General features: G+C 40.1%; 1 protein-coding gene across 3 annotated transcripts in view; it reads right to left on the bottom strand.

The window, feature by feature from the left end:
* ralyl (RALY RNA binding protein like) overlaps nucleotides 1-18,819 on the bottom strand; it is a 94,766-nt gene extending 75,947 nt beyond the window's left edge. The window contains exons 1-2 of one of the 3 annotated variants that reach the window (XM_079361926.1): nucleotides 18,407-18,819; nucleotides 17,673-17,773 (exon numbers count right to left, since the gene is read on the bottom strand). The gene's annotated coding sequence lies outside the window, so the exon portion shown is untranslated. Of the gene's footprint in view, nucleotides 1-17,672; nucleotides 17,774-17,883 lie in introns of all 3 variants that reach the window. The other 2 variants (XM_079361925.1, XM_079361927.1) reach the window with 2 other exon arrangements.
* Nucleotides 18,820-24,261: the final 5,442 nt, after the last annotated feature.

The following is a 24,261-nucleotide window of genomic DNA, read 5'->3' on the forward strand; positions in this document are numbered from 1 at the left end:
ACACGCCTCTGACTGCAAATAGATAATTTTTGACAATTTTAAATACATCAACCATTCTGTTTTTTAGTTTGAACCGCTTGTATGGTATCAGTATAAAATGATGTCCTTCAGCTTTGACTCAAAGGACACTGAGGTCATGCCCTCCTCTTTCTCCTTTATTGACCTTTATCTACCTTCAGCTTTCGGAAATTTAGTTGTACTTTCTTTTGATGTTGATTCTAGCTCTACTACTGTCTTCCACATTTGCTCATAAATATAGAGATGAAAGCTCTAGATTATGTATTCATGGCAGAGTGGGAAAGCCTTAGAAGCAGCATTTTGTCTTTCATGTTGGGAAATAAAATTTACATAAAGATTAACTATGAGCAACGCCAAGAAAATAAAAAAGAATCTTAACAGCGACAGAAAAACTGAGATTTATTGTTGTGAATTCTGGGTAATATTTTTTTATGAGTCATTGCAGTTGTTTATTTGTTTCTTTATTGACATGCTGCACCAATATTTTCCAGATCATTGTGACCAAATAGTTTCTCCAACATATGTGACTGACAACTCTTGTTTACCCAATACATTAAGATTTAAAAAATGCTAATTCAAAATGTCTACTGGGAGAAATGCAGAAAATGAACAGGATCAGTTGATTCACACTGATCTTCCATCAGCTCCGTCAGTCTCCTGTATTTAATCCGTCAGGATCGAGGAATCATGGGAGCGGTTCTTTGTGCTGCTCCACCTCTGATGAAAACAAACTCTGAGTTATGTTTACTGACAATTTATTCAAGCATAATTTACATGACATTTATATCTCAACAGCACATAGATTTTTGGCTCAAGTTGGAATAGTTCATTTACTATAATAGATTGTCAGCTACACTTTTATCCAGACGTCTGTTAATAGCCATGAATAAATCATCGTTAGGTTACCACTGATTGGAGCTGGTATGTCATTAGTGCGCCTAATGTTCCCATGTTTCTTGCTGTCAACAAAGACTGTTTCTCAGTTATACCCCAGGACCTGCTGATACGTTATTGGTCAATAAAAGTAGGCTTTCAGTCCATGTAAAACAAATTGTATTTCCAAATAACTTTAATGCAAAGAAGGTAACATCTGCATGTACTGTATGTGAGGTATGTAAAATCCCAGAAACCCTTCTGGCACATTTTGAACATGCTAATGGTTATATAACTCTGCCCTAGGTAAAACCACTCTCTATTTAGTACCCACACACCACTCAGAAATCATAATGACTCTCCATTTGATCTGAATTATTCCTTCTTAGTGCTCTCAAGCCTTCGAGTCTCGATGTTAAAGGGCTTTTCTGCTCATTTTTATGACATTATAATAAAATTAGTCACAAAAGAAAATCTGAAAAGAATCCCCCTTTTGAGCTCCCCCCTACTGTCTCATTTGCATTTGTATTCTTTCAGTTCACTGCTTTCCTGTCACTGCTATGAAATGTGCTTTTCTGTGCAGTAACGTCAGAACAATTAGATGTAATATTTGGAGTACAATACAAAGAGATGTGTTTCAGTAAGTCTTCATCCTCCTCTCTCGGTCTTAAAGATAGTTTTTCTTTAAGTACTATGCTCGTTCATTAATAACCAGACACTTAGCTTAGCAAACGAACAGCCTGACTGCTGTGTAACAAGACATCGTACTTAAACAGTTTTTATGTTACAAAGGTTTTACTTGTATTTTGTTCCCTTTGAACAAAGCTTGGTTAGCTGTTTCTGCTTGATATTAGTCTTTTTGTCTTTAAAATGTAACATGAGAGCAGTATACATTTTCTTGGCATTTTGCAACAAGCAGTTAGCAACAAGTTTAACAATGTATTACCTAAAAAATAGAACATTATTCCTTTGTCGGCAAGTTTGATTAGATGACCAAGCTGCTGTGTTGTTCCACTAACAAGCTAAATCTAAAACTCCAATTCATTAACTTAAAATGTTACGCCATATTAAGTACCGTTTGTTAGGTTTCTTTATCAACGCTGGTTATAAATTGACAGGAGTTCAGCTTAGGAATATATAATTTTTGCCTTTAGGGATCAATAGCAAGAATATCACAGACACCTATTGTCAAAGCAAATGTTGAGTACTGCAGCTTCTTCTTATATGAAATCCACATGGTTCCACTTTCTGTTGCTAATTCAAGGCACAAGTAAGCATGGCGATAGCTTATAGTGTCTCTGAATTGTAATTAATTAAGTCAGTGGTCACAAGCATGGATGAGAGCGGATTTGGTCAGAGCTTACAGGTCAGAGCCAAATAAAAAAAATAAAAAAAACCTAACCAAAGTGAGTTGAAAATCAGTTTTAAAATACACTGTACAAGTCAAAATATTGGGATATTTCCCCCCTTAAAATATGTATCCTTATCCGCCTCTGAAATCCAGTATCACTTGGCGCGGTACTCGACTCCCACGAATTTGTTTCTATAAACACATGGTGAGATGTGCAATTTGTGAACCCCGGCAGCACCACCTCCATGTTTTCATCTCTGCCATTAAGACTCACAGCTACACCTCACTGTAACAGCATCTCAAGACACATTCGACCTCTTCACCACCTCCTGTGGCGCCACTCTGCTCGTCATTGTGCTGCTGGACACTAAAAATCTAACACAGACAGCTGATGTTGCTAGATCTGTGTGTAAAAGAAAAAAACAACACCTTAAAAAAAAATAAATAAAGAGCTTCAGGAATGGGTTACTCACAGATGGAGGAGGACGAAAAGTTGTAAGCGCCAAAGAGTGTGTGTAAGGCATGGGCAGATGACAGTACCCACAGTATGTGTTTTTCCGTGCAAGCATGGCAATGGATGGAGTTAAATTGGTTTCTGCTTCGCCCGTATGCAAAAACATCTGTTGCCTTTGGGATTTAAAGGCAATAAAGGAAAGGGAAAGCGATGGAAAAAAAGCCCAAAGACATTTGTTCTTCATTTTCTAAGAACTAACTTTATGTTTTCACAGTAAACATGCTGTGTGCTGAATGTATAAGCTACACAGTCTGATTAATTGCTTCAGCTCACCAAACAGCATCCTCCATATGTCACTGTTTATATCCTACTCGTATAGTATTGCTAATAAATTCATTACCTCTAATGCTGTTAAACACTTTGGATTTGCTTGTCATCGGAGATAAAGCGATTATTGTTTTTCTTCTATGAATGGAAGCAAAAAAAAAAACAACAAAAAACCTCTAAATCTGGCAGGTCAATCGCTTTCAACTCTTCCGATTATTTCACACGGGCAGGATGATGTTTCTGGATTCCAGTCTTATCTGTGTCCCGCTTTCCTGAGCACCTGATTCACAACTAACACAGGGAGTAGTGGCTTGCCAATAGATAAAGAGAACGAGACGGACAGCTAAATAATCAACGGGCAAAGACCCGGCAGAGGAATGTAATTACTGAATGAATGGACAAAGCATCTGTCTTTCCAGAGGCTTCTGGTGGGATCACTGAGGAGACATGAAGGGGCAGCGCTGTGGGGAGGCTGAAACTAAGAATACACAGGATGTGTTGGAAAAGGTGAGAGAATATAAAGGAATAAGAAATGGAGACGAGAAGTGAATGCTTCCCTGAATCACCATGAATGGAATAATATGCACAAAAAAGTCCGAAGCGGTTAAGTCACCAAAGTATCTGGATTCAGCCGTGTACCAGAAGTGGATGCCCTGTGTGAATAAAGAGGTGGTCATCATTGTCTATGTTGAATAGTTTTACACTGATATTGAAAACATTACACTTGTTTTTCTGTATATTCTTCTGACCACATGCCTTCAAACGTATTAGCATTCCCCTGTCACATAATCAGATGCAATGCAAGGTCACTAACCAGCTAGACATTGGATAGCAAACTGAGCTGCAGACCCCAATGGGGGCTGGCACCAGAGATCTCAGGGCGGGCACAAGGCTCTGTCTGCTCTGAGGCTGTCAAAGTAGATTTGAACATATTTAGTGAAACCCATGAAATCACACTCACTGGTCGTTTGGTGAGAACCATCGGGTGTAGGTCTGTGTGGTGGGAATGTTATGAATAAAAACGATTTAAATTGATTATTTTTGACAGCAATGTGCAACTTTTATTGTCTTGTGGGTCCTCAAGGACTCAGGTTTTTTTTTTTTTTTTTTCTAAGAGGTAAGGTGTGCTCAAAGGAAAAAAGGTTGGGAACCACTTAGCTTAACAATTACACATTTATATACTGTAGGACTGGTCTAGCCTCAAGTATCCACCTCCGACCGTGAAAAATTATGATCTTAACTTCTTGATCTAAACTCATCATTTTTAACCAATCATATCTATTAAATGGAAAATGGTGAAGCGTCTCCACCGTCCACTTTTGGGTCCTGACCCACATGTTGAGAACCACTTCTGTAGGATATCCAGTCGGTAATTTCAGATGAAATGTCACCCTCTGTACCTCTAAACCGCAGCCCTGCAAAAACTCTGTACAAGCCAAGGATATGAAATTAACCAGAGCTTTAAGGCAATATGAGCATTTCCTGTAAAAACACAGGGCACTAGTCTGAAATAATTAAATGTCAAGAAGCCATGCTTTCTCACGCAGCATGCATCGTTTTAATTGTATTGGCTGGAGGCCTTATGGTATGAGTTATATGAAGCTCAGTTTGCTAATCAGCAACCCTCAGATTAGATTGGTGATTTATTTTGGATTCAGGGGGAACATGTTACAAACACATGTAAAACATGACAAACAGATTCACACATCACATATGCCTCGCATATCATGCAGGCCTATACTAACATTGAATCATGTTTCTAATGAAATCATAACCTGATGTGTGTGGAAATCCAAAGAATGTTTATATTATGGTCAAGATTCAAATCAGTATTGGAAACAGAACAGAGGTCCTTTCATGCATTGACACAGCAGCTCCTGTTTAGTTTAATCCTTTTTGGATCTATTACAAACCATGAAAGAAAATGACAACATATGAGTTCTTAACAGCTCCCTCTATATGATTTTGATATTTCATAATTCATGTCGCATTAGTAAAAGGTCCAGAGGAAAATGACGTTGATTTTAACTGATCCTGATAAATTAAAAGCAGTGCTCCTCTGTGGCTCTGCAGAGTGGAGACCCTGAACAGCAACGTCCCTGGTTTGAGTTGGGCTGTGACCCTTGTTGCATAAAAATTGCATTACAATCTCGATTCAAAATATGCTGTGTCAGTTTTTAAAGTAGACCAACAGTTATGTAATAATACAGCCTTACAGGATCTAATGCAACACTGGGTCAAGTTGACCTTGTATTACTTTGGTGCATCAACACACAGCAAGTCTTTCTTAACCCACTGATTTAGCTTTGAAGCAGTATTTATGTCACATTAATGGATCATCCACTATGATGTTTCTAACAGGTGACTAGTTGTTATGCAGGTTCAACTCCATATTTTAGATTACAGTCTATTCTTTTTTATTTCAGCATGCTGCTTTGGCAACTAAGACATACTATCTGCTCTGCATGGCTACAACTGTCAACAATGAGTTAGAAGCTTAAGTCCCCCTGCTTGTATTGTTGTCAGAGCCGTGTTTACATGGGGTGGGGGACTCCTCCCCTTGTGTATAAAGGCTGCTTTAGTGAAGAGAATAATTACGTAATTACACATAAGCTTCTTTCAATCAGTCATTCTGTGTCCATTTAAATGTGAGGCTAAGAGGTAACTGAAGTGTGCTAACATTAGCCCGCAAACACAACAATGCAGGCAATTGCAGCTCGAGCAAAGGACAGTTCTGTCCGCCGTGCACGCTACACTCCTCCATGCACGCCGCGAGTGAAGAGAGGTTGGAGGCGTGCCGCTGGTGGAGAGCGGAGGCTTCAGGATGGCGGAGGTGTCACCAAATTACAGTTTGTTTTGCTGTTATGCTGGTGCTCAAAGGCGACATCTCCTGAATTAACATTTGAATTTGTATGAAAAACGACTATTAAGGAAGTTTTGTAATAATGGGGCAAAGATGGTGTGATGTCATATCTTTTGTTGCAGCTGAGTTTATCCAGTTTGTCTGTTTGTTGAGTGGGTTTCTGAACACAGCGTGCACTCTCCAGCTGGTTATGAACCCTCTTAAATAGTTTGTTTTGTATGAGAAAGGTGAAATAGTGTCTGGCTTTCATCTGACACTTTTAAGCACTACATCGCTGAAAATTGTGTTTTTGAGATAGTTTAAAAAAAAGAGGAAAAGAGCTGTACAGACTGTCAGCTCGGGAAACACATCCTGACCCATAAATCTTGAGAAACAATAACAGCTGAGGTTCAAGTTCAGGGGAAACTCCTCTCAAACTTTCTGCTTCTGTCAGTCCGCTCACTGTGGTGGGTTTGTGGTTTCTCCGAGTGAGTGTTAACTCTTGCTTCACACATTTGCATCCTATATTATTTTCATTCTCTCAGTCAAGCCTTAATTGGAAGCTGAAATTGCTTTTCAAATTGTCTCAACTTGCATTGACTGACCTAATTAGTTCAATGATTACGCTCGGTGGAAAGAGACGCCTGTCTAAATGATGTGACTAATTTGAATGAATATTTCAAACCCATGTCTGCAATTAATGTCATTAACATATGTAATGTGTCTGCTTGATTACTTAATTATGTTTGTATTCCCTGATGATGTCACTGACAGGTGTCTTTTAGAGTATTGTGAAATAAGTGGGGACCAAACAGATGTCCTGGTTCACTCAGTTCTTACCAATGTTGCAGCACAGACATGGAGTGTGTGGCTTATTTACAGAGCTGTCGAGCTCCTGCGGGTCGCAACGACTTTACATCCACCCCTGACAAATACATTTACTGTCATCCACCAACCTGTCAGAAACCGACAGAAATGGATTTTCCCTTGAAGGTAGTTTCCTGTGCTCCAAAGCATGAGGGGGGACGGCAGAAATGTAATGAAAAACAAAATTCTCTGGACTACAGTTGTTTTAAAGACTTATTATCAACTACTTAAAATTTGAAGTAGTTCTGAGATTTAAAAAAATGTTATACAAAGTTACACTTACAAAGGATTTGTTGTGATATTCATTTTGTGCTTGATTTCTATGATTTTGAAGCCCAACAATATAGAGGTGTGTCCAGACTTATTTGACTATGGTGTCCCAATCAGGCACTGACTTACTGTATGCAGAGAGAAGTGTGGTAGACTGAATTTCACATATTTACCCTTTATAACTCTATACTTTAAAGCAACTCAAGAGCATGGCAGCATATGTATCTCATTAACTTAATTCTTAATTGGAAGATAAAAGTCCAAAATCACCTTTAAATAAAAATTGCATGCAATCCCCTTCACACTGTATAACAGTGTTGGTACTAAAACATAGCTAGTTAGTTAGTTGGCCATGAAACAGTGTGCAGGAGTGTGCATGTAATTTCCATTCCTTTCCTGCACACAGTCTGATGAAATGTTTGAAAAGTAATTATTTACAATTCAAAGAACTAACTGATTAAAATGAGCAACTTTGACATGTAAAGAAAAGCACTGCTAACCTGTTGCAGCACAAGGAGTCCAGCCTTTTCAATGCAAACAGCTAATCAAAGTTTAAGATTTTGGGGCAGCACTGGGGGTGGCCAATCACATACCAGGAGGTCATTTGCCACCCCTCTGGAAACGCCGCTCCATTAATGGCTTTCAGCAATGCGATCTTAACCTAACTTTCAGTCAGCTTAGTGACATTATTAGTATTATTTTATGAATTCTATCTCCCCCTTACAGTTTTGCCATGAAAATAAGCTGCTTCGAGCAGGCAGTAAACATCTTGAAATAAAAAAAATCAAACATTGTCTGTGAGTAATGATGATTAACCTAGGCTCATGACGTATTTTAAAGTGTTTGCAAACAGAAGTCTACGCTGTAATAGCCGTCGGTATCTGCAACAACACGCTGCAATGAGCTCCTTGATTTCCTCTGGTGTCAAAAAAACGGGGGAGAAATCGATGTGAGGAATGAAGCCTTATTTACACAAGCTACCTGATAGACTGTGGCTCACTGCAAGATGTCAACACGCTGTTAATGTTTCAGGAGAAGATTGCTTTCTGGTGGCTAAGTGGGGATTTCAATGATTGGAGCTTTATTTATACCCATAAAGTCCACTGGTGAGCTGGGTTACATTTTAGCTGGACAGATGTTTTTGTCTTTTTTCTGAACTCAGATTTAGTCTGAGTAGGCTTCTGTATAACGTGAGTGTAATCAGGAAGGCATTTGCCATTTTAATCTCAATTTGATGAGCGTGCCATGCTGTTCAGGTTGCATAATTACAGTGGCTTGAGCATCCAGATGAAAACAAAAACCGGGATTATATATCTAATGGTTTGGATCACTTTGTGGTGCTGCAGAATAAAATAACATTTTCAAACTATGTGAATCCCTTCAATAAAAAAAAGAACCTGCATCCATCCATCTGCTGTAGTCCGTTTAAGCTTCCCTGTCAGGCTCAATCAAAGTTTGAATGTGGAGCAGAATACATTTCCGCCATCACCAACCGTCCCTCGCCACCCCTGAGTGAACCGTTTGTTGAGAGAAACATAAAAGGTTTGCTCGGTGGACATGTTTTTGCCCTCAGGGGTACACAAACTCAATAGCTAGCTAGCCGGCTAGCCGGCTCTCCTTGAGTGCACCTGTGCTTTCCTAGTGGCAGACACTGAAAATTGAGGTCATGATCCTCGTGAGTGTGTGAGCTACGATAACTCTGTGTTGAAATATATTTTCTTTATTCCTCTGTTTCAAGGTGGATCCCCTTGAAATATCTATTAAGGGTATTTCTACATCTCTTTATATATATTCTTTTTTCTAAGAATGTGAAATATAACAGATATTATTATTCCTTTTCTCCACTTTAGCACCATTCATCTTCTTTATGTTGATTTAATGCTTAAGTATGGCATTTATCTAAAGCCATGTAGGCTATCTGTATAAATATATCATGCATTAAAGGATAATCCTTTTAACATAAAACACAGTAAAGTGTGAAAATAGTGAGCTCTGTGCATCACATATAAATTTATGAGATATTATCACTCGACTAAAAGGAAGTCGAGGAAGAAAAATATTTAATTTTCAGCCTATACCTTTAACACTAAGTATTCAGTGTTAAAGGTCATACAATGCAAACTATGTTTTTACGTTTACATTGTTTCTCTAACACTAATATGTGTCTCTAGTCTCGAACCCCCCCCCCCCCCCCAATCATTCAGATGAACTTTTCAGAAAATGTGTGCTCAAACAGCCCGTTTGGAGATTTTCCCTTCATGACATCACAAAGGGCAATAACCCCTCCCCCAGGTGGGAGACACTTCTATAGCAATGTGTTTGTTCTGCCCTGTGAGTCTACCTTCTTACTTTAAGGAATTAAACAAAGAAAACAACCTGAGTCACCCAAACCCTTCCAGAGAGGGGCGTGGTCAGACAAAGCTCATTTACATATTTAAAGCTACAGACACAGAAACCGCCTGTTCGGAGCAGGGCTAAAATAGAGAAGTTTATAGACATGATCAAACACAGGATCCGAGTGGATTTAGATTAGGACACTTCAAACACGTGTTTTGGTGTGCTCTGAGACTTATTTAAACTGGTTGTAAAGGAGGAGAATATGTGACTTTTAAAGGAGGTTTAATGGTACCTGTAGAAAATAGGACATTTATACTTTGCAATTAAAATTCATTTTGTTTTCTTCTTAACAGTGGTCATAGCAACAATGTGTTTCCAATTACATAAAACAACGTGAAAATGTTTACCTCTATCCACCATTTAGCAATTTTAATAAATCCTCTTTGACCACTGAGTGAAGTGTACAGAGATTATTTGTCTATATTTCTGGATGCAAATATCAAACATTGAAGTCCTACATTGCCTGTTTCTGTCTGACTAATATTCATGGATGAATTATGAGACCAGGGGGCCTGAGGGTACAGACATATAGAAACCCCCACAACCCCCCTGGACACTGTAGGAGCATGACATAAACTCACGGAGACACATAATATATAACTTATGCAGCACCGCGGCCTGCTTCTCATCCCTCGGGTTACTTTGTCTCTCATTACAATCATTTTGCGTCTATTTGTGGCTGTTTTGTCTCTTCTTATGTTCCATTTGTGGGGTTTTTGCTGACACGTTGTGTCTCTGTATAGCAAGTTTGCATCTATTTGTGGTTTGCTAGTATGTTGTCGCAATAATTTTGCGTCGCTTTGTGATTATGGGTAATGAATCTCTCTTTTTAGTCATCAATCTTTCATAGCAGTCAGTTTGTCTTTCTTTGTGGTCAGTTTGTGTCCCTACAGTCAATCTGCTCCTCTGTTTTTGTGCCAGTTTTGTGTCCCCAACAAAATGTGTCTAATAGTGGTTATAGTTCATCTCTTTGTTGTTGTTTTGTGTCAATTTGTTGTCCAGTGTGTTTTCGTCGTCAGTTTCTTCTTTTTTGTCTCTTTGGTTCAGTTTGCATCTATTTGCATTTGTTTACATCCCTTTGAAGGTTCTTTATTGACTTGTCATCAAGATTGACGGTCCAAAAAACAAAAGCTCTGGCCCTGGACGGCTATGTCAAGGTCGTGGAGCCCTTCCAGTCATCTCTCAAAGTGTCAAAACAATATCGACACTGTCAATAAACTTGCAAATATATCCATCAATAGACGACAGGTGCTACACACTATATCACGTCAGTGGAGACAGAGGTTTTCTGTGCATCCAGCACCGGTCCCGAGCAGGTGAGAGACAGTTGAGGCCAGCAGGCCGACGGCGAAGAACAGCTGATCCCTGCAGAACCAGCCTGGAGCTGACCCAGATGACGATGCGCCACTGTAATTGCGGTCCCTGAGGTAATCTAGGCAGAACATTATCTGCTTCGCTGGTTCTCTGCAGCATCTGGAGGGCTCTGCCACCTGCTCTGGAAGGCCTCACACCACTGCTCTACCTGTTTTTTTGGGTTTTTTTTTTATTTCAGCTTTGTTTGTTTACTCGCGTCCCTCAGTCTCGGGGAACATCAGACAGCCACTTAGACATATCAGACATGGGCCTGAGACGTCGTCCCTGTTTGTCTGAACATTTGTCTCTCTCTCTCTGAAGCTTCTGTGTCCTGATACTCCATCTTAAAAATAAATTAGACTCTTCCGCTCTAATTGCCGCGAGGAATACTCTTCCTCTTATCTTGTAGCAAACAAAAATGATTTCCCCAATTACATGTTTCCCATGCACAATGTTCCTACACTTATTAGATTCATGCAGGGTCAATTTTAAATTGCCAGCAGTGCTCACTTTTGCATCTTAATGTTAAATTAATTAAGTGCAGCTTATAGGTTGCCTTTAGCAACCAAGGATGTTTTTAAGCCTTTTATCTGAAGTGCATTTGGATTTTTAAACTGTACAAATTGACCTGAAAACCTGCTTTGTTGTTTTATATGTTTAGCCTTTTGTATTTATTATCGTAAGGATGTGGCTTTTAACATTTTAAAGAGGCCTCCATTTGTTTTTTCCCTCGCTGTTTGAACTATTTGCTTTGCCATATTCTGTATCTAAGAATATTTTTCAACCGAGAACGACATCATTTTTCTAAACAGTGGATCAATTTGCCTATCCATCTGCATTACTCAGGTTTCAGCTACTCCACTTAGTACTGAATGGCCAATAAAGAATGTATTTCAAGCTGTGGCCGTTTCCAGGAAACCTTGAAGGCCTTTTTATAAACTATTGCGAGGCTACCAGGTATGAGACAACCACGATGATGCTTCCTTGTTAAAAGGATTCAAATATAAAAATGTACAAACATCCTACATAAGCTGTAAGGATCAGATTCTCTTCCTCCCTGTCTTCCTGTTCCTTCTGTATTAGAGCGAGTTTGTTATATCCATGTTTGTGTCATGGGATATGTGGTGGATTCAGCCAAAGTATTTCAACCACATTTACATAATTATTTCTCTCTTTTTTTTTTTTAACATGAGCTGAGACCTTCAGAGAAAACCGACTTGAATCATCTTCAGTGAGGTCATCGTCCTGCCTGAGGGTTCGACTTTAATGATGCAGCTCCACACACGGATGTGAGAAACATGTGCTAATATACCAAAAAGTGTGATGAAAACAAGCTTATGTTGCAAACTCCACATCTTCTAACATTACAGTTTAATGACGTGGGGGGAGAGGGGGGGGGGGGGCGCTGCTGCAGAAGAAAATGTCATGATGTGAATTTTTGATGCGTTCAAAAACAGTTTGTATGAAAGGGCGGTGAAGCTGAATCTATACACAATCTAAAAACTAATCCTGCATGTTCTGATGCTGCTCGATGTAATTTGATGAACAGTGTGATTAGAAAAATGTATTGAATATGTTAACCGGACCTGAGACAGATGTGGCCTGTGAGCTGTCAGGCAAGCTGGATCGATATCTGCACACCCAGCTGACAAAAAGCGTAAACTCCCCCGGTAAAGAACACCACTGTAAAGTGACGCGTCCTTATCAGACAGCATGAACTTTCGCTACTGCTAAAAATAGAAAAAGTAATTCCTCTGTGGATTTGTTAGTGCTTGATAAGAACATAGAGGCGTAGGTGACAGCTGCTTAATTGCTATTTTTTAACTGACCTGTTCTCACTCGAGAGATGTGAAAAAATGAAACCGTCCTCTCACAGTCAGGGTTGGGGGGCGGTCAAGGTAAAAAAAAAATCCCACAAATGTAAGACATTAATTCAGGACATGGATTTCAAGGTTGGATTCCTGTGTGTGAAAATAGGGATGTACCTAGTACCTAGATACCGTTGTGACTTGTGACGTATGAAACGATAGAACATCAGTTTCATCTGCTGAGGGAAGGGGGAACTACATAGACCATCATCCTTTGTGCTCCTCTCGTTGCCTCAGATTATTATACGTTTTTATATTATCGTGAGATGTTGAAATCGTTACATCCCTAGAATAAGACGGCTAACGTTGACTTTCTGGAAAGGAAAACGTATCGAGTTGTACAATGGATCAAATGGTACCAGTTTCTTTTATCTTGTCATTTTAAGAGACTGACACACCAAGCAGACTGCAAAGAACTAATGGCGACGAAGGCGGACTGTGGCGACGCCTCACGTCGATTCAACATGTCAAATAATAACGCAGACGGTAGCGACGGGTAGCGACGGTGCTGGACATACTGCAAAAACTAGTTTGATGATTGATCTCCTTGGTAAGTTACAATAAGTTACAAAAAAAGCCACACGCTCGTCACCTTAATGTTACTGAAGAGAAGCGAATATGAGACTTTCTGCTGGAACTCCAAACGAACGATCAGGTCTGAGCATGTTGGCTCAGGCGGCTCGTTTAACGGACGCTCTATAACTCAAACTGTCCTCATAAAAGACACTGGAAAGTCGTTGAGCCTGACCCTGTTCTTCAGATATGTGCTTAATTGTCCAGAATATGAAGTGTGAGATCCATTCACTCATCAAATCAACAGCTCAGAAAAGGACAGCGAAGCGCCTTCACTTCTTCCCGTTAAACGACTTCTGCCAAAGGTAAGATGTTTGTCTGTGAATGGGAGAAGAAAAAAATGGCTTCCGCCCTCAGTCCAAAGACGTACTCGTTAGGTTAACAGGTGACTTTAGATTGCCCACAGGTGTGAATGTGAGTGTGGATGGCCGTCTGTCCTGTGATTTACAGGCGACCAATCCAGGGTGTAACCCCACCTCTCTGGATGGAAGTATATCAAACATTTTATCAACAGATGTAGGCTTGATTATTATTCTTCTGATGCTCAGAGGAAGTTCAAGCAGGTAGCCGCTCCCTCTCTTCCACTTCCTCCATCTCGATGCTCTGGTGATCAGCTGATTATGGGACGTTAATTCTTTAAATAACAACCGATCATCCTGCTGCTGTCACATTTTAAAATCTCTTCGGAGTGAGACCACTCCGCCCCGGTCACCTCCATTCCAGCTCAGCAGAGTTCAGATCCGGCCTGAGAAACCAACTTCTCATCACTTCCTGCATACTTCAATCACCACCACCACCGGGGCCTAGACTCCATCGGGGGGGGGGGGGGGGTTTCCTATCCTAGCTGTTGGCCTCATTACCCCTCAGAGTACATGAAGTCATTCTGATGGAGTCTGATCGCCAAAGAATTGGAACATTTATAAATAAATCATTATAAACTCCTGATTTAAATATTGAGCACGGTGTTTTATGTAAATATAGATTTACAGCTTTATTGAACAAACAGGTCTTAGTTGAGGAAGGTAAAAATAATATTAAGTTGTAACATTAATAATAACACAGTGACTGTAAGAATTGCTCGTTCTCAAAAGAAATACGAACATGATGTGATATGATGGAGAAAAAGCTTTTAAACGTGATCATGGAGAGAAAACCTTCTGCTAATGGTTACCCTCCCAAAGTCAGCTCACACTTCAAGGCAGAAAACCCTCCTCCAGTCTTAAAGGACGTCACACCTACATACAACAGCACAAAACATCAACAACAGAACATCTGCTTAAAGGCACCCACACCTCTCTGAGAGATAATGAGCACCATAGTTCATAAAAAGGACAGTCCTCGAAATCATTAACTGAAGAGCCAGTTGCTCTTAATTACTCCTCTTGTAAAGGTTGGTTTACCAAAATACTGAAAGTGTTTTACAGTAATCATGATTTTCCATGAATCCATTATCGAAGCGAGTATATTTACAAGCATGGATTCATTAAATGTAGAAAAAGGTAGTCACTTGTCTTTTTTTCTTCTTCCTGTAAACCTTTGATGTTCACAACACACCCGACACCTCCTCCCTTTAGATGACTTATATTTGAGTGATGGATTAAAAAAAACAGTGGGTTTAAAGTGGGATTATCAAAAAAAAAAAAAAAAAGTTTAAACTGAGCGAGAGCTTCGCTGTTCAGTAAGAACTCGTTCAAAAGTCTGAGTCAAAACCTTTGATTGACTTTGCAGCAGCCGCACACTCACAGTTCACGTTGGGTCATAAAGCGAATTTATAATCAGCCTTTCAAGTGCTTTTGGCCTTTGATGGAACTTAGACGCACAATACAATGACTAAAGCCTCCCTGCTGCTTCTTATGCAACTTCAATCTTCTCTCAGACTCCCTGCCAGCAACCTTACAGTGAAGGAAAAGGGAAAGATACAAACTGAGTGTGAGCAGGAACTCATATTGTCTTTGGCTTTTGTTCCACATGTTGTTCAGCTGCTGACAGTTTGATTGTCATGTAAGCAAGAAATGTGAAGTAACACTGAGGGGAAACAAGCAGGACGGAGGTGAACGCTGAAGTTGCATCTTTGCATGTTAAATCCATGTCTCTTTAAAGCGACACAGCATGTGTGTAAAATGTGTAATGAACTCATTAATTACATCTGAATTCAGTGTACTTGAGCATTGTGAGGCCGAAACTGTTGCTTCACGACAACAAGCGTGCACACACATCCGATAGTTAAGCACATGCTCGGTGTGTACAAGCTGCTCCCGCGTGATGTTTTATTCATGCTTGCAGAGGTATATCCATTCAGGAGCTATCATATTTCCTCCTAAGTCTCCGGTGCAGCTCTGGCTCGGCCCAGATAACAGGGAACCTGCCTGGAGGGGAGACACAACACCGCAGGACGTGATAGAAGCTATCATAATGCTTAGCAGGAGGCATGTCCAGCAGCTCGTACCGACAGTAACACCTCTCAACCAGACGCGTTCAGACATGTCCGTGTGTCGGGATGCTGGAATTGGAGAATCAGAAGGCAGGAATCTAAATGTGTGATTTTATTGAGTGACGGTTGGCTGCCATGGAGGGGAGTTTTTTTTTTTTCTAAAGAAATGTGACTAATGTGTTGTTCATTTACACACAACAAACGTGCAGTTTGAGCAAATGCTTTCGGTTCAGAAAGTGTGTGTTGCTGAAGAACTCGTTATAAACATCTTTAAAACATCTAGTGCTGTAGTTAAAGACTCAAAATAAAAAGTCATTTTGCAGCTGCAGACTCAGTGAGAGTTGGATAATCGATTGTTTTTACGACTCCAAAACTGACTTCAAACAATGAAATGTTTGACAACAGACAGCTACAACCCTAAAACCCTAAAACTAAATCTACAACATTACAGACCTATGGATACAAAAGTATATGAAAGTTTGAACACATAGAGAGCACGTTTAGAAGAAGACAATAGTGCAGCATATACTGTAAAAGTGTGTATACAGTTATGGATTCATTTTGATTTGCTGATATCGATGTGTTGCATCTATCCTCTCATTACCACACTTTTGAATCTATCAACGCCGAACCCCGAGGCTCCTGTGTGCAAGCCAAAAATGAGATGCAAAGACCTTGACGGATGTTTGTTTTCCTGCGTTGAACTACAGTGCCCGACTCACAACTCCAAACCCATCACATTTCCCCTGAGGCTTTTCACCTACATTTACTTTACGGCCGGCATGGATTTAAACAGGGCGCATGGAAATCAATAGATGATAACAACATTTTCAATTCAGAAAAGAGTGTACTATCTTAACTGCTAAAGTTTAACTCCCTTGTCAGAGTGCAATATTTATCAATATTCTATTAAAGGACTTTAAATAGCAGATTCTGAGCTGCTTTATCAGCTTGTTAAATGACACTGGGACTTAACGGCCTGATTGCAGACTTAATGAACCACTCTGAAGTATTTTATAGGCCTATAATGTTGCACTGAAGGAACCTGTGTTTTCTTAGACTGTATCCATGTGGATCAAAATAAAGGAACGTTTATGTTGCACACACTAAACTCTTTTAAGATTGCACATAATGGGGCTCAAAAAAAGGCAACAGAAAACTGGTTTAGTAAAATTCAGGAATAGTCGAGAAAAGTCAAATAAGGTTGATGGGTCTCTGTTGAGCAGCTTTGACTCCTGCGAGACTGAACTTAGAGACACACAGTGACAGTAAAAGCACAGCAGAACAGCCCCAGCAGCCATGCTGTCCTCTCAGTCTGCATGATTGAGTTATGTTTGTAGTTTGTGCAGCAGCACACCGATAATCTGAAGTTAAACCTGCCTCTTGCAGGATTAATTCACTCCAAATCCTCTGTCCGTGGCTCTATTCATGTCCTGCAAAATCAGATGCTACAAATCCAGGAGCAGCCTATTTGAGTGCAGGGCCTGTGAAAGCCGATTTGAGTTTGTGCAGAAATAAGGAGGGCACTTAAGTGTAGCACTGTACTCTGCAAGTTGAAATATAATCTTGAAAACTGTGGTCATCCTAATTATTTTTTAACCTACTTTGCAGGAAAAGGAATTCGTGATTTCTGCCCCTTTAAATCGACACATGCGTTGAGTTTGGATACTTTACATGTAGGAGATCGTTACAGTGCATCCTTCCGAGGGACCCAATGCAGCTACTTACATCGTTTCCTCAGCTGCGATGGCGTGAAGATTGTTGAACTCAAAAAAACAAAAAAAAAACAAAGAACACATTGTGATTAAGCGACATGTGCGTGATTCCCAATCCTCCTTCTTCAATTCTTGATCACGTCTCATTATTTGTCTGTCTCGTACGGATCGATCAGATCAGGTAACCTTCAGATAACATTGATAAAAGAAAGCCTTCCCCGATAAGCAATCTGACCAGCCCTGCGAAATAACACGTCAGCCACAGGTGCATATTTCTGTCACCTCATTCTTTATTGTAAACACAGAACTTATCCACTCATTTATTATGTATACCTGCAGAAGGGAAAATGTCTGTTCATCCTCGTTGAAACAGAAAACAAAAACGCATTGAACTCCACCAAGAATCAAAACTCCCCTCGTCCACCCAGCATCATCTAGTCAAAAAACAAAAAACAAAAACGATAATATCCAAAAATACTTGACACTGCCACCAGCAAAAGTATAACGAAATCGAAAAAAGAGAGAAACACAAAAAACAACAAACCTGTGAGCTCAGCTGCAAGAAAAGTATCACGTTAAAACGTCTTTAAAAAGGAGAAAAGAGGAACAAAGTAAAAGCAAGGGTTGGATCGTTGAGATTCCACCGAGGCAACAAAATCACAAAACTCGAAGGCAACAAACAACACTGCAAAATGCAAACCAAAGCATAGCAACAGCAAAAGTCGACAGAAACAAAAAAAAACAAAAATGTTTCAAAACCACCAATAAATGTGTGAAAAATCTCAATACTGACAAAAGCTGCTTGGTTTCGACCCTCGAAACAAAACTGCAACCAAGTCAAGGCTTTTCTCAAGACCGATCTGGCTTCTTTTTTTTTTTTTTACCCTGTTGGCACTCTGGATCAGAATAACTGCATGCTAAAAACTTGAAGCCTGGATGTGAAAAACGCTCAAAACCACCATGTCAATGCTCAATTCAAACACCAGCAAAAGGAGGAAAAATAAAAAAAGGGGGGCAATTAAAAAGACAAAAAATGCTTACAAAAAAGCCATTGAAAATGTACTCACCGAGCGGGAGTAAAATGTTGCAATAAAAATGTGATATGGCTCAAAATACAGTATGGCGGTGCGAGCCGAAATGCTGTGCCTTTTCTCTAGATCTCAGCCTCCAGTTCTGTCATGTGACTCATTCAGCCCCGACTTCCAGCAATGAGAGACCAGTGTCGAACAGCTGATGCTGAATGCTCTCCTAACGGCTTGGCTCTCTCCAAAAGTAAAAAGAGGTAGTCCTTCTCATCCCACAGTTATGACTGAGCTGCTTGTGTGTTTTCCCTCCGCTTTTTTCCCCCCTTCCTGTTTTAAAGATGCAGAGCTCGCGCCAGTGTCAGCAGCCACACATGCTTTCGTTTCATTCAAGAAGAAGAAGAAGAAGGAGCGGAGGCTCTGGCTCTCACACACTGCACGTTCCTGTACTCTTGTGAGCAATGAGGGGGAAGGCGTGTTGGTTTATTACAGTGGGGGTGGTCACCGGTATGTACGTGTTACAATGAAGAGAAACGCGACTGCATGGCGCTCTTAATAGCACGCGGCGCTGTCCGTGGTGCTGAAAGCGAGAGCGTGCAGCACGTCCAGACCAAAGAGCGCGAGCATACATGAGGACATGAGCTGTCCATGGAGCTGCAATTAGGCGACAGAATCGTTTGTCAGCCAGGTGCTGTCCGAGGTCCTGAAACAAAACAGAACGTAGCAAAGTAATAAACAAAGGCATGACCAGACCTGTCCATGGTGCTGAAATGTGGGAAGTCAAGTCCAAACCAAATATATCTCCCAAAAATCTGAGTCTTAGTTCATCTTACACACTACCTACATGTTTTCAACTTGTACAGTCGTACATATTCAGCAACACTACTTCACTGCACATGTGCCTTTGCGTTTCTGCATCTAGTGTATGTATGTGCAGTAGATGTTAAACATATAAACGGACTGCCTATCTGTGGAATATAATTACAGACTCTAACTGTTTTCTGTTTGTTTTATTGTCATGCTCTGTTACGCTGCTCTTTTGTATTTAATGCCAAGTAAACATGTAATCCTGTTTTGCCTTAGGGCTGATATATCGTGGGAATAGAATACAACAGATTCCCAAGTAGGTTACTATGCAAACTGAAAGAGTTTGAAGTAACTGTTACAAACATGATCTTTTCTTGATGCATTAGACAGAGGTAACAAAGTAATCCGCCTAGGTGAACAATCCAGAAAACAATAAATAGAATAGAATAGAAATGTTAATTTCATGACAGGTCAGCTCGATGTGCTTTATATTGAAGATTTTGTTTTTTTATATATATATACTTTATTAATCCCGAGAGGGGAAATTCGGTTTTCACTCTGCATTAATGGAGAGGTCTCAGAGTGAGGGGGCTGCCTACAGCGAGCGCTCCAGAGCAGTTTTTGGGGTTTGGTGCCTTGCTCAGGGGCACCTCGGCATTGCTCAGGAAATGGACTGGCACCTCTCCAGCTACCAGACCAGTTTCCGGACTTGGTCCGTGCCGGGACTTGAGCCGGCGACCCTCCGGTTCCCAACCCAAGTCCCTACAGACTGAGCTACTGCCGCCCCCAAAGCACAGTCAGTTAATTCAACAACCATGAATAAGAAATGGAAATCAAAGCACTCATCCAATTCTGGTCAGAGACATCACAAAGCAATCAAACACAAAACAGACAGACTGCAGGACACCAGGGATACTTTAGTGTCTATGGAAATACATTTTGGTTTCTTTAAGTTTTAATTGGAACAGTGTGTGATGAAGACATAGCTACACCACAAACACTATAAAACATGGACGTATTCTCAGTGACGTTACGTTATCAGTTTCTGAAGCCGACTTTTAAAGCGTATATTGATAGTGGTCGTGATATTAGAAATCTATCTATCAGTCAACCTCTCATCCACGCCCTCGTGCATAAAATCCAAAAACGCACAGCGTGAGCCGAAAAAGAGATGAGCTGCTCAGAGCTTTTCACCTGACTGTAAACTTGGGTTTCTACTGTGAAACCTGTCATCTTAGGCTTGGTGTAGACATGACTTCAGAGACTTTGGTAGCAAGTCTCAAGTGAACTGTACAGTTTTTTTTACATTTCCTCATTGGCTTCATTTTAAACACTCAAACAGTGGAGATTGCTGTTTCTTTATAACGTTGCGCGGCCCGTGGAGCTGAAAATGTTTACCTTGGAAAAATGTATAACATTATCAGCTCTTTCCTTTCATTGGTCTGTAACTGTGGAAACACTGAAGACCTTATAGATATTCAAAACAAACAAAAAACTAAAGAGCCCTCAACACCAATTTTATTCCATAGTGCTGCAACGTCGGGAACGTGACATCATTTAGTCGAACAAACAACTAGAACATAGTCGCACTTAATTATTAATTTTGGGTGGCTGGGTGGCTTTCACTCCGTACTCATAGCCTAAAAGTGTCGGTTTGTTAGTGTGTGAGCGTCAGGCATCAAAGTTAGCGCCACGTTGTATTGATTTATTTATTTATGGCCCAGAAACCCAAAGAGGAGACTCTCTTGGTAGTTTTTAATGCATGTTTCAAACGTAGCAGGAGGATGTGACTTCCTGTTAAAATTCTTCTCTTTCTCTGCATCTCATTTGTTAAATAAAAACACATGACAAATGTAGACTACTACTGATTGGGCCAGACAGGAAAGTAATAATGTGTTATTGATGCATTAGCGTCTGACTGCAGTTGTCAGACAAAATTCAGTACAAGTTCATGTAACACTCAGCACTGGAGACAACTGTCACCATTCATTCATCATAAGCCGGGGTGGGTGCGCTGTTTCCACCTTAAGCACTGTCTAATTTAATTTACTTTTCACATCACATCCACGCCCTCGGTGGGCACGATGAAACACGCTTTACATTTTCCAGAGAATACAGGGGATGTCCAAGAACGGGTATCAAATCTCGCCCTCAGTGTGTTTGCCTCTCCTTTCATTCTGCCGTCAGGGTAAGTAGCTAAGTAGCTTTAGCGACATATCGCACCTCACTGTTTCTCCATCATAGTTGGTGTCGCGTATCGACGGTGTCATTGCACATCGGTCTCTGTTCCTTTAAAGCACACTTGACGGTCATCTTGTTTCCAAGCAGGACATGTCACAGTGTAATTATCAAAGCCTGAGGGTGTTCATGACCTAACTAACTGTTGACGAGGTGGTTGAGAGAGCAGCAGAGCTCTAACTTTAGACTTGAAGGGTGAAGAGATAGAGGTCGATGCTCACATGTGCAGAGGTGACAATGACACCGAGTTCATTAAAATGCAACCCCTGCTACAATATGATACAATGACTGATGCACTTCTAACAAACTTCTTCTATTCGTTCAGAAAAAGTGTAACGTAGAGCATTGACAAAATCTGTTCCATAAATGTCCATGAAAAAAAACAAAAAACAGAATCAGCTCAGTGATCGCTGAATGAGTCCATTTGTTTGGTTTCTGTGGGCGTGGCCAATTCTATTTTGATTGACATGCGCCTGGCTCCACACAGCGACAACACATGAGACAATAACTGATGAAGGTAGTCGTAATGGTGCATACTTCAGTACCTTTTCAATACCTTGTTTTTAAAATAAAACAGTCTGTTATTTAATGATCAAGTGTATCATAAATTACAGAAACTTTAATGTGAAGGAGTTTGTCTCCAAGTTTGAAAATTGAAAACAATCGATTAACAAATATCGGGGGTCTAGGACTTCTATTTTGTTGTTGTAGTATCAAAACCGTTCGATGTTTACTCGCATCACATCTAAGTTAAAGAATGTATTTCCCCTTCAACATGACTTATACATGAGGGATCATACACATGAGAGATGCTGTCATGTTTGCTGTAATACAAGCTCAGGTTTCAGCCTTACTGCTTAATAAGAAAGAGACTTTCAAGGTTAAAGGAATGTCCTTCATGAATATCTGGAATAAGAAGTATCAATCATTTCAACCTTTTGACATGTTGGGGGGCTCTTCGGCCCCCGCATGGAGATCAGGAAGTTATACATTATACATTTCTGTACATTACAAAATGTGTTTTACACTGGTTGCAGTACATGATAAAGTAGGTGTGGAGGTAAACAGAATCATAATATATTACTTTAAAAGAAAGACCCAGTTATACAGCACAGCACAGGGAGCAGTAATTGCCTTCAGCCATGAGAAGCCAATCAGAAAGGCTGAAAACATGTGGGCACGCATCCAGCTGTTTCCTCTGAAGAATCATGAATTGTGAGTAAATTTTCGTTTGCAGGAATCATGTTTGACATGCAGCAAAGGAAAGAGATATTTTTGAAAAAGTGATTTTTAGTAGACTTTAATTTGAATCTAGCTGATGTGATACACAGGTAGGATTCTATCCATGACTCGCCTGTAAGAAGGCCTTACTGTGTCTGAAGAGATACAATAATATTTAGAAGATTATATAACATCATTTCATAATTTCCCTTATGTTAAATGTTAAATTTAACTTAAAGCAGGAATGTGCAACCTTTTGATCCAGTAGATGTCGCCCTTGAGCACCAGCATGAAACCAAAACAAACTGCTGTTTGGCAACACCTCCGCTCTCCTCTAGCGACACAACTCCAATCCCTCTCCACAGTCGCACGAAGAAGTCATAAATTAGAACGCACCACAATTAAGGTGCATTAAGTGCAAGCTGCAGACAAAATTGTCCTTTGCTCGAGCTGTTGTCTGTAGCCTGCATTGTTGTGTTAGCAGGCTATGGTTAGCACACTTTTTTTTTCGTACCTTTGCACATAAATTGACACAGAATGACCAGAATGACTTCTTTTAATGTACATGTACCTGTAATCATAGGATATTTATTCCCTTCTTTAATGTTCAGCCATAATGTGCATGCGCCTTTTAAAAAAATAAAAAATAAAAATAAAAAAGGTTATTTTAATTTCCTTTTTAAGAGGTAAGAAAATATTTGTATTCTGTGACTACCATTCTGTAAAAACGTGTGCAGAAATGTTTCAGGCTATTGGAAGGAGAACTAAATGGAGTGTGCAAACATAACCACGAGGGGCTTTAATGCTCATTACAATGAATGGGTCTTCAAGTCTAAAGCTTCAGGTGAAAGGATTATACTTAATAGCTCAAAAAACACAATGCTCCTTAGTGATCCTTCTGTGTTGTCCGTACTGCTTGTATCAAAATTGCAATAAGGCTTAGTATTTTTTAAGTTTGGGAAATGTGTTGCTCGAGCTGGGTCAGTCAGGAAAATGTCACCCAGGCTCATTGAATGGCTCTCCCCTGTGTTTATGTGGCACATTCTTTTACATTCCTCCCTCTGTCCCTGTCAGAAGCTGCTCTCTGTCCGAGCTGACTGACCCTCAGTGGCCTGCTGGGACATAAGCCAGACTGACTGACATGACTAGCAGTCACCCTGCAGACAATCCTTGTGTTCAACTCTGACAGGTCCTGCAAAAATCACCAGCTCCTGATAGCATGTAAGAAAAGGTTTCAGACCCTCTGTGAAGGGTTTACTTCAAAACATTAGGAGACAAATGGAGTGTTCTTTGTTATGTTTTCAGCTATTATCCTGAGTCTTTTTTCACCCCTTCACTGTATAAAGTCATTACTTTCTCATGATGTTTAAGCCTGCTAAATACCTTAATTAAATCAACATGAAAATTCTAAATTCAAGATGAGTCTGAAGGTAAAAAAAAAAAAACAGTCAAAAACAGTCAAATTACATTGCAAATGCAAAGCCACCATTTCCTCTCGGGATTGCTTTACGTTAAATGTGTTCCTAAACACGAGGGGGCATTTGGAGTGCCAGTTGTAATTTTTAAAGCCCTGACAGCAGTCATTTATCTAAAATGCATCTACAGAATTAGACTGAAAAACTGTAGGCGTGGTT

The sequence above is a fragment of the Symphodus melops genome, assembly GCF_947650265.1.
Source record: "Symphodus melops genome assembly, chromosome: 14".
NCBI classification, from domain to species: Eukaryota; Metazoa; Chordata; class Actinopteri; order Labriformes; family Labridae; genus Symphodus; species Symphodus melops.